The sequence below is a fragment of the Thalassophryne amazonica genome, chromosome 17, assembly GCF_902500255.1.
Source record: "Thalassophryne amazonica chromosome 17, fThaAma1.1, whole genome shotgun sequence".
Taxonomy (NCBI): domain Eukaryota; kingdom Metazoa; phylum Chordata; class Actinopteri; order Batrachoidiformes; family Batrachoididae; genus Thalassophryne; species Thalassophryne amazonica.
Window position 1 is genome coordinate 56,504,433 of NC_047119.1, and position 15,328 is coordinate 56,519,760.

General features: G+C 41.8%; 1 protein-coding gene across 1 annotated transcript in view; it reads left to right on the plus strand.

The window, feature by feature from the left end:
* trabd2a (TraB domain containing 2A) overlaps positions 1-15,328 on the plus strand; it is a 152,485-nt gene that overhangs the window by 53,273 nt on the left and 83,884 nt on the right. The gene's annotated exons all lie outside the window — the stretch shown is intronic.

The following is a 15,328-nucleotide window of genomic DNA, read 5'->3' on the forward strand; positions in this document are numbered from 1 at the left end:
AGACGAGCGAGCACTGCATCAAGAGGTCCGCGCACGTCTCCACACAGCCTCCGTACGGCTCCGGAGGGCTTATGTATGCTTCAGGGGAAGGTGGGGGGGTTCGTTGAACGACCAGTGGAATGTCTGTTTCTGGCATTCGGTCAGCAGGAGGAGGTGCTGCAGCAGCGCCCTGAGCATGCGCTTCCACCTGGGCGGTGAGAGCCTCCATCCTTCGATTGAGAACAACGCTCTGCTCGGTAACTAAGTCCAACCGAGCAGTAAAAGCGGTTAAGATGTGCTGCAGCTCACCTAACACGCCTCCTGCTGGCGCCTGTGCACCTCGCTCTTCCATTGGCTGTTCAAGCGATGGTTGACACCCCTCGGGATCCATGACGCTGGCCGAGAAATCCTGTTGTGAAAGTGTAGGAACACGGACCCACAACAGGGGGCGTAAAAGAACGGGCAATGAATAAGCCAAACAATAACAATTTAATGTAAATTGTGCACAATGGAATACAGACAACAACCAGTTTGGAACTACAGTCAATTACGTTGGGTGACGTGTGGGCAGGCTTGAGGATAGGAGACGCCCGTCCAGAACCGAGCCAGATCCCACACGGCCCTCACTGCCAACGGATCTGAAGAACACCGGAGCCGCCAAGTCCTGGGTCCACAGGTGGTCACCGTCTCCAGCTGTCAGACCTGGTACTGCTGGCAGAGAACAGAAACAGTACAGGTGAGTGTGAGTACGCACACTCAGTAATCCCACAGTCTGTGTTCTTTTGGGAGGGAGCACCTCCACCTCCAGTCACACACTCGTGCAGCTTCTGTCTAACCACTTATCTGGTTGGGGTGTGAAGCGAAGCCATCGCTGATCACACCAAACGCCAATCCCACAGATAAGGCAACACCCACAAGAAAACGGCTGCAAAGACGTTCAGACTATTAGTCAGTTTAAATTCAGCAGAGAAAATTACCTCCAAGGTAGCTGATTTCTCGGCGAGGAGGTGGAGTTGCAGTCCGGCCTTTATGGTGATGGTGATGAGTTGAATGAGTGACAGCTGGTGCTGATGATGAGTGACAGCTGTCACTCCCAGTGGCTCCGGCGCCCTCTCGTGCTTGAAGCCCGCACTCCAAGCAGGGCGCCATCTGGTGGTGGTGGGCCAGCAGTACCTCCTCTTCAGCAGCCCACACAACACTATTACTCTGATTTGATCAATAAAAACAAGCATAACTCAAAATTCTTGTTTGACACGGTGGCAACACTTATACATGGACAACCATCTGTAGTTCTATCTCCTTTTACAGCACAAGATTTCCTGGATTACTTTGAGAAGAAAATAGAAGACATTAGGTTGAGCACATCCCAGCATAGCTTATCCCAGCCATTACACCCTGCTATTGAGGTGGGCGCCATTACTGAGGTATTACCCCGATTTAGAGAATTTGATAGTATCTCACTCTATGTGCTGACGAAACTCGTAACGTCTACAAAAAGCACAACCTGCTTATTTTATCCTATACCAACAAAACCTGACCTGTGGCCCACTCTTAAGCCGACTGTGCTGGAAATTATTCATCTCTCATTAACTTCTGGATCTGTTCCTAAATGTTTCAAATATGCAGTGATTAAACCATCCATCCATCCATCTTCTACCGCTTAGTCCAATTAAGGGTTGCGGGGGGCTGGAGCCTATCCCAGCAGTCATAGGGCGTGAGGCGGGGTACTAATCTTGACCCTAGTGTATTGAAAAACTATAGGCCAATATCAAATCTATCATCTTGTTCTAAAATTCTGGAAAAAGTGGTTTCACAGCAGCTCATGGACCACCTTACTCAGAATAATCTTTTTGAGCCACTGCAGTCTGCTTTTAGAAAATATCATTCCACAGAGATGGCTTTCACCAAAGTGGTGAATGATCTTCTGCTTGCAGTGGATTTCGACACCACTACAGTTCTGGTGCTGTTAGATTTCAGTGCTGCATTTGATACAGTGGATCATCGTATTCTACTCGATAGGCTGGAGAATCATTTTGGGATTACTGGGAGTGCCCTTGCATGGTTGACATCATACCTGATCAGTCATTCTCACTGTGTTTTGTACAATAACATTACCTCTAACCTTAGTGACGTGACATTTGGGGTTCCACAGGGGTCCGTCTTAGGCCCCCTGCTTTTCTCCCTTTATATAGCACCCCTTGGGCACATGTTATGGCGTTTTGGGATTACCTTTCACTGCTGTGCTGTTGATACGCAGTTATACATGCCGATATAATCTCATCCGCATAAAATCCTTAGAAGATTTCCTTGCATCAGTGAGAAGCTGATGTCTAGCAACTTCCTACTTTTAAACTCTGATAAGACTAAAATGGTGGTTCTTGGTGGAGTGAGACAGCAGCATCAATTTGACCAGTTAACGCTTAGCCTAGACTTGTGTGTCATACATCACACTGACAAAGTGAGGAACCTTGGGGTAGTTTTTGATCCTACATTGTCCTTTGACCTCCACATTAGCGATATTACGAGGACTGCTTTCTTCCACCTGCAAAATATAGCTAAGATTTGGCCCATCCTGTCTATAGCTGATGCTGAGACCCTGATTCATGCATTTTTCTCTTCTATATTGGACAACTGCAATGTTCTATTTTCTGGTTTACCGCAGTCCAGCATTAGGGCTCTTCACTTGGTTCAAAATGCTGCTGCCAGACATTGGACACGAAGCAGAAATCTTGACCATATTACACCCATTTTGGCATCTCTTCACTGGCTTCATGTCCCTGTGAGATCAGATTTTAAGGTTCTGCTACTCGCCTATAAAATTGTTCACGGACTTGGCATCTCCCTACTTATCTCACCTAATTAAACCCTACGTACCGGCCCGGGCTTTGCGTTCTCAGGGTGCAGGACTACTTTGTGTCCCTAGGGTGAATAAAAAGTCTGTGGGTCACAGAGCTTTCTTTTATCATGCCCCTGTTCTGTGGAATGATCTCCCTGTGTCAATAAAACAGTCAGATTCTGTGGAGACTTTCATGTCTAGACTTAAGATGCACTTATTTTCCCTTTTATATGGCTAGCATACTGGCATAGTATGTTACTCTGCTTTTTGCCGTTTTTAATTCATTTTACTAGGAAACGGAACGGGCCACAGCCTTAACTTTGTCTAAATTGTGGGTCTTTTAGTGAAGCTTGGGGCTAGTGGCCGGAGATCACCTTAGTATTTTTTTTTGTTTTTCTTGTTGGTTAATGTCTTTCTGATGCCTGATTCTGTTTTTTGTCTTCTCTCTGTTTGAGGTGTGCCTTCATCCAGAGATGGGTGTGGTATCTGTTCATGAAACCCTCCTGTCCTGTGCACCAGCAACATTTCCTGTATATTCATTTTGTGAATTGTTTTGTAATTTCTGTTTGTAGCATGGCCCAAGCAGTGGGTCACCCATTTGAGTCTGGTCTGCTTGAGGTTTCTTCCTCAGAGGGAGTTTTTCCTTACCACTGTCGCCTGTGTGCTTGCTCTTGGGGCTGGTAAGGTTAGACCTTACTTGTGTGAAGCGCCTTGAAGCAACTTTGTTGTGATTTGGTGCTATATAAATGAAAATAAATTGAAATTGAAAATTGAAAAATAAGTTTGGATCTTCACTCTGGTGTCCATCAAACTTGGCACACCTGTGTAGGTGGGTTTGAGAGTTGGTATGTCAGTGAAGGTTGACACCACAGTTGCCCTTAAGAGTAGATTTTGTCAAAGGTCAAAGAATTTGATTTCCCACATCAGAATTGCCGTAGCGAGGTCAAAGTCAAAGGTCAGATTGCCGTAGTTCTTCCTGTTTTCACGTTAAATAATCCTGCACGGTCCCTGAAGCACCATTTAACTATTATTCACTCGGTTTTTAAAATAACAAAACTAATGTGTTTTTGAAATCCAGCAGTGAAGGTTTACTCATATTTAGTACTGGTCAACACGATTTTGCATGAAATTTTTCAAAGGATTTTGGGTAATTTGGGGGCGCCGAATCCAAATCTGGTGTTAGTTTTTGCCAGTCACATCACATTTTGTGAAATGAAAATATATTTCTCATATCAAACATTGAAGCAAAAGCTGCAGTCTCACACACCTCTTCAGCGCCATAAATGATATTACGGCTCTTGTTCATATTTTGCAAACCTGGTTTAAAAACTATGCTTTTGAAGCTGCTTTTGTGCGTGATTAGTGGTTTCAAACTCATGAGTGAATGAGCAGCGTTTGCGTAATCCATCAATACGGTCATGCAGATTGCAAAAAAAACGTGATGTGATAGAGGAAATCTGAGCTCAGATTCTAATTCAGCACCCCAAACTGACCTTGAATCAGTTCTCAAAGTCCATGGCAAGAATTTTTCTTTTTTGTGACCAGTGTAATCATTATTTTGGGAGTTCAGCAGGCTGGCTCTCAATCAGATCATGTCGTAGTTTTTATCCTCCTGGTATGAAATATAGGGGGGATATAGCAATCAGCTGTCCATCCCTCCGTTTTTGCTTGTTCGCGCGATATCTTAAGAACCAGTTGACCAATTTCATTCATATTTAGCATATGGGTGAACTTGGGCAATTCCCTGACACTTTGTATTACTGATTTGTTGGGCCCGGTGGAGGGGGACATGTCATCTCCTGATGACTCTTGTTATTTTCCTGCCCTGACAGACGCAGGATGTGGGATATCGAAACGTACTCCAGCCATCTGTCACTTTTCATGTTAACACTGTCCTAAAACGTGTGAAATTTGGTACTTACTGGGCACAGTCCTCTCAGTCTGCACCTCTAGATTAGATTAGATAGAACTTTATTAATCCCTTGGGAAGACTCACTCAGGGAAATTGAGGTTCCTACAACATTGGATAGCAGCACACAGGGTAAGACGGACACAGAATATCCAAAGTAAAAGTTACAAACAATTTGCAAAATGTAAATATAAATAGCAATACTGTTTGCTACTGGCTAACTGGTAACTATAGCTCCTCTCCTTCCCGTCCCCTGTCTTCCTGTTACTCCTCCTCCCCCTGAGTGAGGAGTTGTACAGTATGATGACCTGAGAGACAAAGGAGTTTTTCAGTCTGTTGGTCCTGCACTTGGGAAGGAGCAGTCTGTGGCTGAAGAGGCTCCTCTGGTTGCTGATGATGGTGTGCAGAGGGTGACTGGCATCGCCCACAATTTCCAGCACTTTGTCCAGTGTTCTCTTCTCTGCCACCATCATCAGAGAGTCCAGCTTCATGCCAAACACAGAGACAGCCTGCTTGATCAGTTTGTCCAGCCTGGATGTGTCCTTCTTGGATGTGCTACCCCCCCAGCACACCACAGTGTAAAAGAGAACGCTGGCTACTACGAACTGGTAGAACATCCACAGGAGTTTCCTGCAGATGTTAAATGGCCGCAGCCTCCTCAGGAAGTCCAGCCTGCTCTGTCCCTTCCTGTACAGATGGTTGGTGTGGGTTGTCCAGACCAGTTTGCTGTCCAGCCACAAACCGAGATACTTTTAGGAATCCACAGTCTCCACCTCAGCTCCCTCAATCAGAACTGGTCACGGCCTTTGTCTGGACTTTCCAAAGTCAATGACCAGCTCCTTTGTCTTTGAGATGTTGAGCTGTAGATGGTTTGTGTGGCACCAGACAGCAAAGTCCCTCTCTAGGCTCCTGTACTCCTCCTCTCTGTCATCCCTGATGCATCTAACAATGGCTGTGCCATCTGCAAACTTCTGGATGTGACACAGTTCAGAGTTGTAGCAGAAGTCCGAGGTGTACAAGGTGAAGAGAAGAGAGGCTAGCACCATGCCCTGTGGTGCTCCAGTGCTGCTGATCACCATGTCAGACATGGTGTCCCTCAGCCTGACATACTATCTAGGGCCACCAATGGCTAAAACTTTGAAGTGTGTTTGAATGTGCGACTTTTGAACCTTGTGCAGAGCAGGTAGCTCAGTGGGTAAGAAGCTGGCCTGACAATATTTAGACGTGGATTTGAATCCTGTGTGTAACTGGACACAAAACTTAATCTGGATCATCTAAGTCTGTCCAGGTGTACATGGGTCCAGACCTTGGCTGGGGACGTTATTGTGAGGCATCATTTGCGCATCTGCCCGATGGAAAACTCTATAGAAATCCAGTCCTCCTTCTACCCAGTTTATAAAAATGAGTCATCGTTCAATTCCTTCAACTAAAATGTTGATTTTCAACCATAGTGGATTTTATGGAAAAAAAAAAAAAAAAAAAAATCACAGTCTATAAATGTTGTCTAATCCTCACAGAAATGGGCACAGCTGATCTTCAGATCAAACCTCAGTACCATGGCCACAGTGTTAATCTGCCGCAGCCAATTCAGATCAGTGGTGGTGATGCCAAACAGGAAGTGAGGTCATATCTCAGCTATGACCTCATGTCTCAAAACAAAACTTTCTCTAAGGCTTGGGACCCCATTTTGAGGAAGCATTATTTTTCTTCACTTTCTTTAACATTGCAGAGACAGGACATTTTTCATTTCATATCTCCAGCGATAATGTCAATACTAGTGTGCGTGTGTCGTCTCTCAGGCGTACCATATGTGGAGGGCTGATATCTCGATATAAGGATTTTCTTCAGCACCACCATGTGTTCCGTGATATTTTAATTAAAAAAAAAATCACAATGCTATATCAGCCAATTTGACAAAAATCCCCCATTTGGGAACAATTTAGGAGTTTGACCCACTTGGTTTACTGTAGTGATGTCACAGATGAGAAGTCGGAATTTGCAAATTCCAGCATGAACTTCCAGCCTGCAGTTGCCCCTGGGATAAATAAAGTATTCTGATTCTGAACCTGGTATTTGCATCTTCATGATGTCACAGAATAAATTCCATATTTGTCATGGAAGCCCCTAAATACATAGGTGCCTCCCCAGCGGTAAAACTTGCTGTCATTTCACACTTATAGTGCGGAATTAAGGGTATTTTATAGTGAGTAATTTTTAACAGATAGTAAATTGTCAGTTTTCTGAAAAAATTAAGAAGTGGCGATACCAGTGCAAAATAGATTCATTTGCATTGATTTGCATTTCTGAACATATTTTAAATACAGAGTTTATATTGAGGGATGGGCGCGGGACTGCATTGGTTTTGTTGGTTAGAGGACTTGAAGCTCATTCAGGGCGCGGCAGCCAGGACGGAGTGGGAGGTTTGAGAAGTTGACATTTCAATCACCACAATCCCCCGCGCGCGTACACAGACCCACACGTCCACACAGACCACTAGCCATTTGGTTTGAGGCTGATTCTCTGTGACAGCCCAAATATTTGGCTGCGTCCGGGCACCAAGGTAAATGCACCCAGCAAGAATGTTTTTACAGGGCGAGAGAGGCAACGGGGGGAGACTGCAGGGTGATGGGGGAGGTCTTGGACACATATAAAGAGTGAGAAACAAGGAAAAACAGACATTTATTCATGATGCTCTATAAACCTGATTTGTATGTGGCAGCAGTCACTGCGAGGCACAATGTAATCAGATGTTCTTTTTATTAAAGAACAAAAATGTAACTCATTAAAAAACGTTGGTTATTTATTACAATGAAGATTTTTATTGTAAATGTCTATTATATTTTTACTGGTCACACTCCTCTGAGAACCAGTTGAAGTTGCTCTAAAAGTACTCTGAAATGTTTATGGGTGTGTGTGTGTGTGTGTGTGTGTGTGTGTGTGTGTGTGTTTAATACAACCCCTGGCAAAAATTATGGAATCACCGGCCTCGGATGGTGTTCATTCAGTTGTTTAATTTTGTAGAAAAAAAGCAGATCACAGACATGACACAAAACTAAAGTCATTTCAAATGGCAACTTTCTGGCTTTAAGAAACACTATAAGAAATCAAGAAAAAAAGATTGTGACAGTCAGTAACGGTTACTTTTTAGACCAAGCAGAGGGAAAAAATATGGAATCACTCAATTCTGAGGAATAAATTATGGAATCACCCTGTAAATTTTCAATGCTCCAACACATCACTAGTATTTTGTTGCACCACCTCTGGCTTTTATAACAGCTTGCAGTCTCTGAGGCATGGACTTAATGAGTGACAAACAGTACTCTTCATCAATCTGGCTCCAACTTTCTCTGATTGCTGTTGCCAGATCAGTTTTGCAGGTTGGAGCCTTGTCATGGACCATTTTCTTCAACTTCCACCAAAGATTTTCAGTTGGATTAAGATCCGGACTATTTGCAGGCCATGACATTGACCCTATGTGTCTTTTTGCAAGGAATGTTTTCACAGTTTTTGCTCTATGGCAAGATCCATTATCATCTTGAAAAATGATTTCATCATCCCCAAACATCCTTTCAATTGATGGGATAAGAAAAGTGTCCAAAATATCAACGTAAACTTCTGCATTTATTGATGATGTAATGACAGCCATCTCCCCAGTGCCTTTACCTGACATACAACCCCATATCATCAATGACTGTGGAAATTTACATGTTGTCTTCAGGCAGTCATCTTTATAAATCTCATTGGAAAGGCACCAAACAAAAGTTCCAGCATCATCACTTTGCCCTATGCAGATTCGAGATTCATCACTGAATATGACTTTCATCCAGTCATCCACAGTCCACGATTGCTTTTCCTTAGCCCATTGTAACCTTGTTTTTTTCTGTTTAGGTGTTAATGATGGCTTTCGTTTAGTTTTTCTATATGTAAATCCCATTTCCTTTAGGCAGTTTCTTACAGTTCGGTCACAGACGTTGACTCCAGTTTCCTCCCATTCGTTCCTCATTTGTTTTGTTGTGCATTTTTCGATTTTTGAGACATATTGCTTTAAGTTTTCTGTTTTGACGCTTTGATGTCTTCCTTGGTCTACCAGTATGTTTGCCTTTAACAACCTTCCCATGTTGTTTGTATTTGGTCCAGAGTTTAGACACAGCTGACTGTGAACAACCAACATCTTTTGCAACATTGCATGATGATTTACCCTCTTTTAAGAGTTTGATAATCCTCTCCTTTGTTTCAATTGACATCTCTCGTGTTGGAGCCATGATTCATGTCAGTCCACTTGGTGCAACAGCTCTCCAAGGTGTGATCACTCCTTTTTAGATGCAGACTAACGAGCAGATCTGATTTGATGCAGGTGTTAGTTTTGGGGATGAAAATTTACAGGGTGATTCCATAATTTATTCCTCAGAATTGAGTGAGTCCATATTTTTTTTCCTTTGCTTGGTCTAAAAAAGTAACCGTTACTGACTGCCACAATTTTTTTTTCTTGATTTCTTATAGTGTTTCTTAAAGCCAGAAAGTTGCCATTTGAAATGACTTTAGTTTTGTGTCATGTTTGTGATCTGCTTTTTTTCTACTAAATTAAACAACTGAATGAACATCCTCCGAGGCCGGTGATTCCATAATTTTTGCCAGGGGTTGTATTTTGGGTCAAGGATGAACGGCACCAAAACGGAACACTGATAGGAGTAATAGTTTTGGAGAAGCTACAAATATTAGCGAATGTTGCTAATTGCGTTTTGGACTTGCACGCCTTTCCAGTAGGGGCAATAAATCATCTTTATATTAAAAGCATGCAAATGCAATGCAAAATGTAAAAAAAGCAATGTAAATGCATATAATTGTAAATGTGTTGGATACATGGATGACACAAGAAAGTGAAAAACACTTATTTCCATTGTGGTCCATTTAAAAATCAAATGACAAAATAGAAGTAATAACACTGACAGTGTTGGGAAATAACACAATTTAGCATCAAAAAGAACACTTATACGTGTAATTATTTAACACTAGAAGTGTTAGATTTTCAGCACTATTCTCAAGTGAAAATATTCACATTGTTTTGAAAGTGTAAATTTAACTCTGAATTGGTGAGAACTATATAAACAGAGTGTTAAATTTAACACTGTACATGTGTTAAATTAACACTAACAATTTTGCTGTGTGTATATCTCACACTGAAGTTCTAATCATTCTTGAAAGGCCGTTAAGGTTTTATGTCAAATAGGTTTTACAAAAAATGAAAAAAACAAAACAAAATGACAGCACATTTTTGTGTCTATCTTTATGAAAACAGTAAAAAAAAAAAAAAATTCATGCCATGGTTCACTATATACACTGCTCAAAAAAATTTATTGAACACTTTGAAAATACATCAGATCTCAAGGAAAAAAAAAAAAAAAATCCTGCTGGATATCTTTCCTGATATGGACTGACTGTGTTTAGAATGAAAGGATGCCACATCATTTGATATAAATGAAAACTGTGAATGAATGAATTTATTCGGCACATACAGAGTCAAAATAACAAGGAAGCCTCATAAAGAAAACAATTTAACAATGTATCCATGTGCTTGAAAGGGTGTAGACATAAGCTGTCAAAGTACAGAGGGCTGAATTCAAAGACACCCCAAAAATCAAAGCAAAAAAAAAGATGTGGCAGGTTTGTCCATTTTACTAAAATTTTATTGCAGCCACTTAAAATGGTCCTCAGTAGTTTCTTTGGCCCCCACGTGCTTGTCTGACAGTGTCGAGGCTCCTAATGAAACGGTGGATGGTGTCCTGGAGGATCTCCTTTCAGATCTGGACCAGGGCATCACTTAACTCCTGGACAGTCTGACGTGCAACCTGGCTGCATCAAAGGCCGAGAATTTCGATTCAATTTATAACGCGCCAAATCACAACAAAGGTTGCCTCAAGGCGCCTCACACAAAACAGTTCAAAATCAAAATTAAAATGAGTTAGTAAATTAAAATATTCAAATACACAATTAAAAGACACAAGTAAAATAATAAAACAGATAAAAAAATAAAAACTATTCATAAGAAAGTGAGTAAAAATACGTTTTAGTCTTGACTTAAAATTGTCCATGGAATCTAACTGCCTCACGGTCTCAGGGAGACTGTTCCATAGAGTGGGTGCACGATAAGAGAAGGCTCTTTGACCTGCTGACTTCTTCACCCTAGTAACACAGTAGTCCCAAATCCTGCAACCGCAAAATCCAGGCCGGTACGTAGGGTTTCACCAAATCGGCCAGGTAAGAAGACGCCAGTCAATGAACAATTTTAAAGCAAGACCTTAACATCTGCTCTTAAAGAGACAGGAAGCCAGTGCAAAGAAGCCAGAATGGGTGTGATATGTTCAAACCTTCTGCTTTGTGTTAAAAGTCTGGTAGAGAATCCTGATTCTTTTGTTCCTGATTAGAGGACCAAAGCATTCATTAATTGTTTTTTAAACTTTAGTGCCAGGATCAAAGGAATTACACTCTAAGTTTAGTGATTACCTTGTGATCCTGATTACAGGACCAAAACAATCAATAATCAGGTTTTAATGGTAGTGATCAGCATCAAATGACCAATATCAAAGGTCAGCAATCAGGATCCCAAGATTGTCTTGTACTTTGATCCAGATCCTGTTAATTATCCTAACTGAGTGGACAAGAATGTGTTTTTGAGCGCTGGTGGTTTAGTAGATTAGACTAAAGTGTTGAATTTGCATCTTAAATTTAAGGAGACTGTGGGCCTGAACCGTCCCTGTTTGAAAAGTTTTTAAGTGCACTAAATGTAGGTGCAGAGGCTGAAGCTAATCGGTGTTTCAGAAAAACGTGGTATTCATCGCCATGCCGCTCCATACCCAGGAAGACCCGCCCACTTTCAAATCAATCCAGTGCCAACGTGAAGACCTGTTCAAAAATCTCACTTTGTGTGGGAATACTTGAGGACGCAGATGTTAGAAAGACTGTCCTGCTTCAACATTTTCTCTCTTAAAATTCTTTAAAATGAAGCTTTTGTGCACATTTTAAGGTGAAATAACATTTGTTTGATCTGCACATGTGCATCGGCATTCTGTCTTTGAGAGTCGTTCATGTCAACATTCATTTATGGAAAAGTTTAAGATTACAAGAAAAATGCTACATCAATTATATCTAATGATGGTTTTTCCTTTTATACAAAAAAAAAAAAAAAAGGTAGAGGAAAAAAATGTAGTCATTGTTCTGTTCAAACATAAAAGCCGGAGGATATTTTCCTGTGTGGCTTGGCTTGAAAAATCATCCTGTTCCTCTCTATCTTTGTCTTTGCGCTCTCGTGTCGGAAATCCAGCAGCTGGCCTCATATTTCCTTTCCTTTGTCTCGTATTGGAAAATTAATAAAACCATCTTCAAAGACCGTCTTTGAGCTGAGCAGAGCTCTTGGTAATCCGGAAAGATGAAGATCACGTCGACGCTAATGTGGACGTAAAAAACCTGACACAAAAAAGTCTAATCTCGTACAGGTGCATGCACAAAAACGCACGCTCGCACAAGCGGGAGGTCATTAGAGAGCTCAGGAATGCAGGGGTCAAATTTTAACAGACGTGGCTGATAGAGGGAATGTGTTGGATCAAAGGCGAGGGTGAGGGAGGTGCAGGATCAAAGAGACGGACTGAGAGGGAGGAGTTGCTCCTCCAGGGAGGAGAAGTAAGAGAGATAAGAGAGGAGTGCAGGAACGGTGCAGATAAGTCAAAGTGACAGGTGGGTTAAATGGCCAGTTTTCAGCTAAAAAGTAAAAGTTCACTTGTGCCGCAGTGATAGATTGATGTGCACGTGAGCGTGTGTGTCACTGAAAACCAGCTGAAGAACCTGAGGCCTCAGGCGGGTTTTTGTGGCCTCATTACAAACTGTATTTTAGGAACAAAGTTGACATGGTGATCAGTGATGCCGGTCAGATTAGAGTAACGCGTTACTTAGTAACGCGTTACTCTAATCTGACCACTTTTTTTAGTAACGAGTAATCTAACGCGTTAATCTTTCCAAATCAGTAATCAGATTAAAGTTACTTCTCCATGTCACCGTGCGTTACTATTATTTTTCATTGTGGGTCGATAGCAGCATTAAAGTTGGTCCGTGGGCAGGAGGTCGGGGTTCGACTGAACTGCCCACTTTAAGTGAGCTGTGAGCTTTTCATCCACAGTTTTTTGCAGCTGCTCGACTCGTCCTCACCTCTTAAAGCGCGGTGATCAGCACACCTGCACTGAGCTTTACAAAGACATTTTTATACTTTTCTTCCTCCTTTATTTAGAATTCTGAGCTGAGCTGCTCCGTATCGTCTCGTTAAAAACAGCTGATCCTCCGCGACGCGTCAATAACTAACACTATTTTCCACTCAAATGCACCTAAACTCTCTTTCTGAGGACCACATGATGTGAAAACGCAATAAAACTTTCTTACCTGTAAATCTGGTCATGTTTTCTGCATAAATAAATGTTATCCATTCTTTGTGCTCAAACGCCAAAGCAGGGGCGAATCCAGATGGAATGGGGGCGTTGGGCAAGGATGTGCCCCCCTCCCCCACAACACCCCTAGATTAAAGGTCCAGTTTTGAAGCCGTTTTTTTTACTACAACTACTAATATTGCTTAAAATAATAATAATTTCAACAAGTAAAATGTTTAGACAGAATTTAAATGTTAGAAAAATGTTAGAATTTAATAGTTACATTTATAAACAATGTAGGTTTGAAATTGCAAGTTTTACTGTTACAGTGCTGTCAACAGTTAAATATGAGGTCAAGAAAGAGGTCTTTATTTTACTTTTTATAAAACAAGTATTTATTTTCATTGAAGTCAAGAAAGGGTGACTATAAAGTGAGTTTTGGCAAAACAGGTATCATTGTCATGTTGACGTGGGTTGTTGTCGGCAGCTGGGGAAAGTAACTAAAAAAGTAACTAGTAATCTAACTTAGTTACTTTTACAATTGAGTAATCAGTAAAGTAACTAAGTTACTTTTTCAAGGAGTAATCAGTAATCAGTAATTGGATTACTTTTTCAAAGTAACTGTGTCAACACTGATGGTGATGTATATTATATGTTACAACAAATGACAGCGTTCGCTACTTATCAAGCACTCGACTGACGCAAAGCAGGAATGCGTTTGTAAAAGTAAGAATTACCTTCGGGAAAGACTCATTTCACATCAACCAGAATGACTTTGTTTGCTGCACTACTGTGCTTCCTGTCTCGGGAGGGTCTTCCACTGCCGAGTTTTGGTTTCCATCCCGACTTCAAAAATAAGAAGGTCAGGCCCAGTGTTTTTCTATTTTAATACTCTGCAGAAGACCACTCATAAGTGGGGGTAAGTTTGGAGCGTATGATGTTATACGGACGCTGGACTGGACCGTTGTCATGAAGAAGGAGCCGAGCCAGAAGGCGAGATCCTGAATCCTATCCTCACATATGGTCATGAGCTATGGTCATTACCCTAACCCTGTCTGTGCCAGCTCCCACCTGTCAGTGGATCTCCAACTTCCTGACAGACAGGACACACCAGGTGATGCCGGGGAGCATCACAACCAGCACACGGACAATCAGCACTGGCGCTCCTCAGGGTTGCGTGCTCTCCCCACTGCTCTTCTTCCTCCGTACAAACGACTGCACCTCAGGGAACCCCTCTGTTGAACTCCTGAAGTTTGCGGACAACACCACCATCATTGGTCTCATCCAGGATGGTGATGAGGTTGCATACAGACAGGAGGTGGAACAGTTGGTCCTCTGGTGTGGTCAGAACAAACTGGAGCTGAACCCACTCAAGACTGTGGAGATGATAGTGGACTTCAGGAGAAACCCCCATCACTCCCCCCTCCATCCTCAATAACATTGTGCCTACTGTGGACACTTTCTGGTTCCTGTGATCCACCATCTCCCGGGATGAGATTCCTTTGTTGGGTATCTGGACTTCTGGAAGCTCGATTAGCCGAGGGACTCAGAGTTGAGCCGCTGCTTCTTCTCATCAAAAGGAGCCAGCTCATATGTTTCAGGCATCCGGTGAGGATCAGTAGCAGCCCATAGTCATTACTTGAGACATTTGGAGATTTTAAGGGTTTTTGGTGCATACAGTTCCATATTAATCAAGATGAAATATTTATTTCTTGAGAATACAATACCTTAGTAACAATACAAGGTAGGAACTTGATACTTTCACCATAGGTGTGCGGTTGTTTGAGTTATTTTGTGCATATTAACTAGGATGAAATTGTTTTATTTTGAAAAATTATTGTTGTTGTTAACAAATAACTATTTTTGATGAACTTGCAAAAGAATTTGGACTTGGAAAATGTTAAATACCTGTAAACTGTGTCTTACTATGAAAAGGTGTTTGTCGGTCTCTGAAGGGGGCAGAGGTGTGATTGATACTGTTGCTGAAGCCCAGAAACATCTGAATGTGAATAAATGAAAAGAACACCTGTCAGTGTCACAGTGATTAATGTTCGTTAACTTGTCGAATAGGTCCACAGTGAACTTTGGGGCAGAAAATATGAAATAAGATTTTTATTATTCGTTCTGTAATTGTTTCAACTCTGGGTTCCTTTTTTTTTTCTTTCAAGATTTATGTCTCACACATTGAAAGTTCTC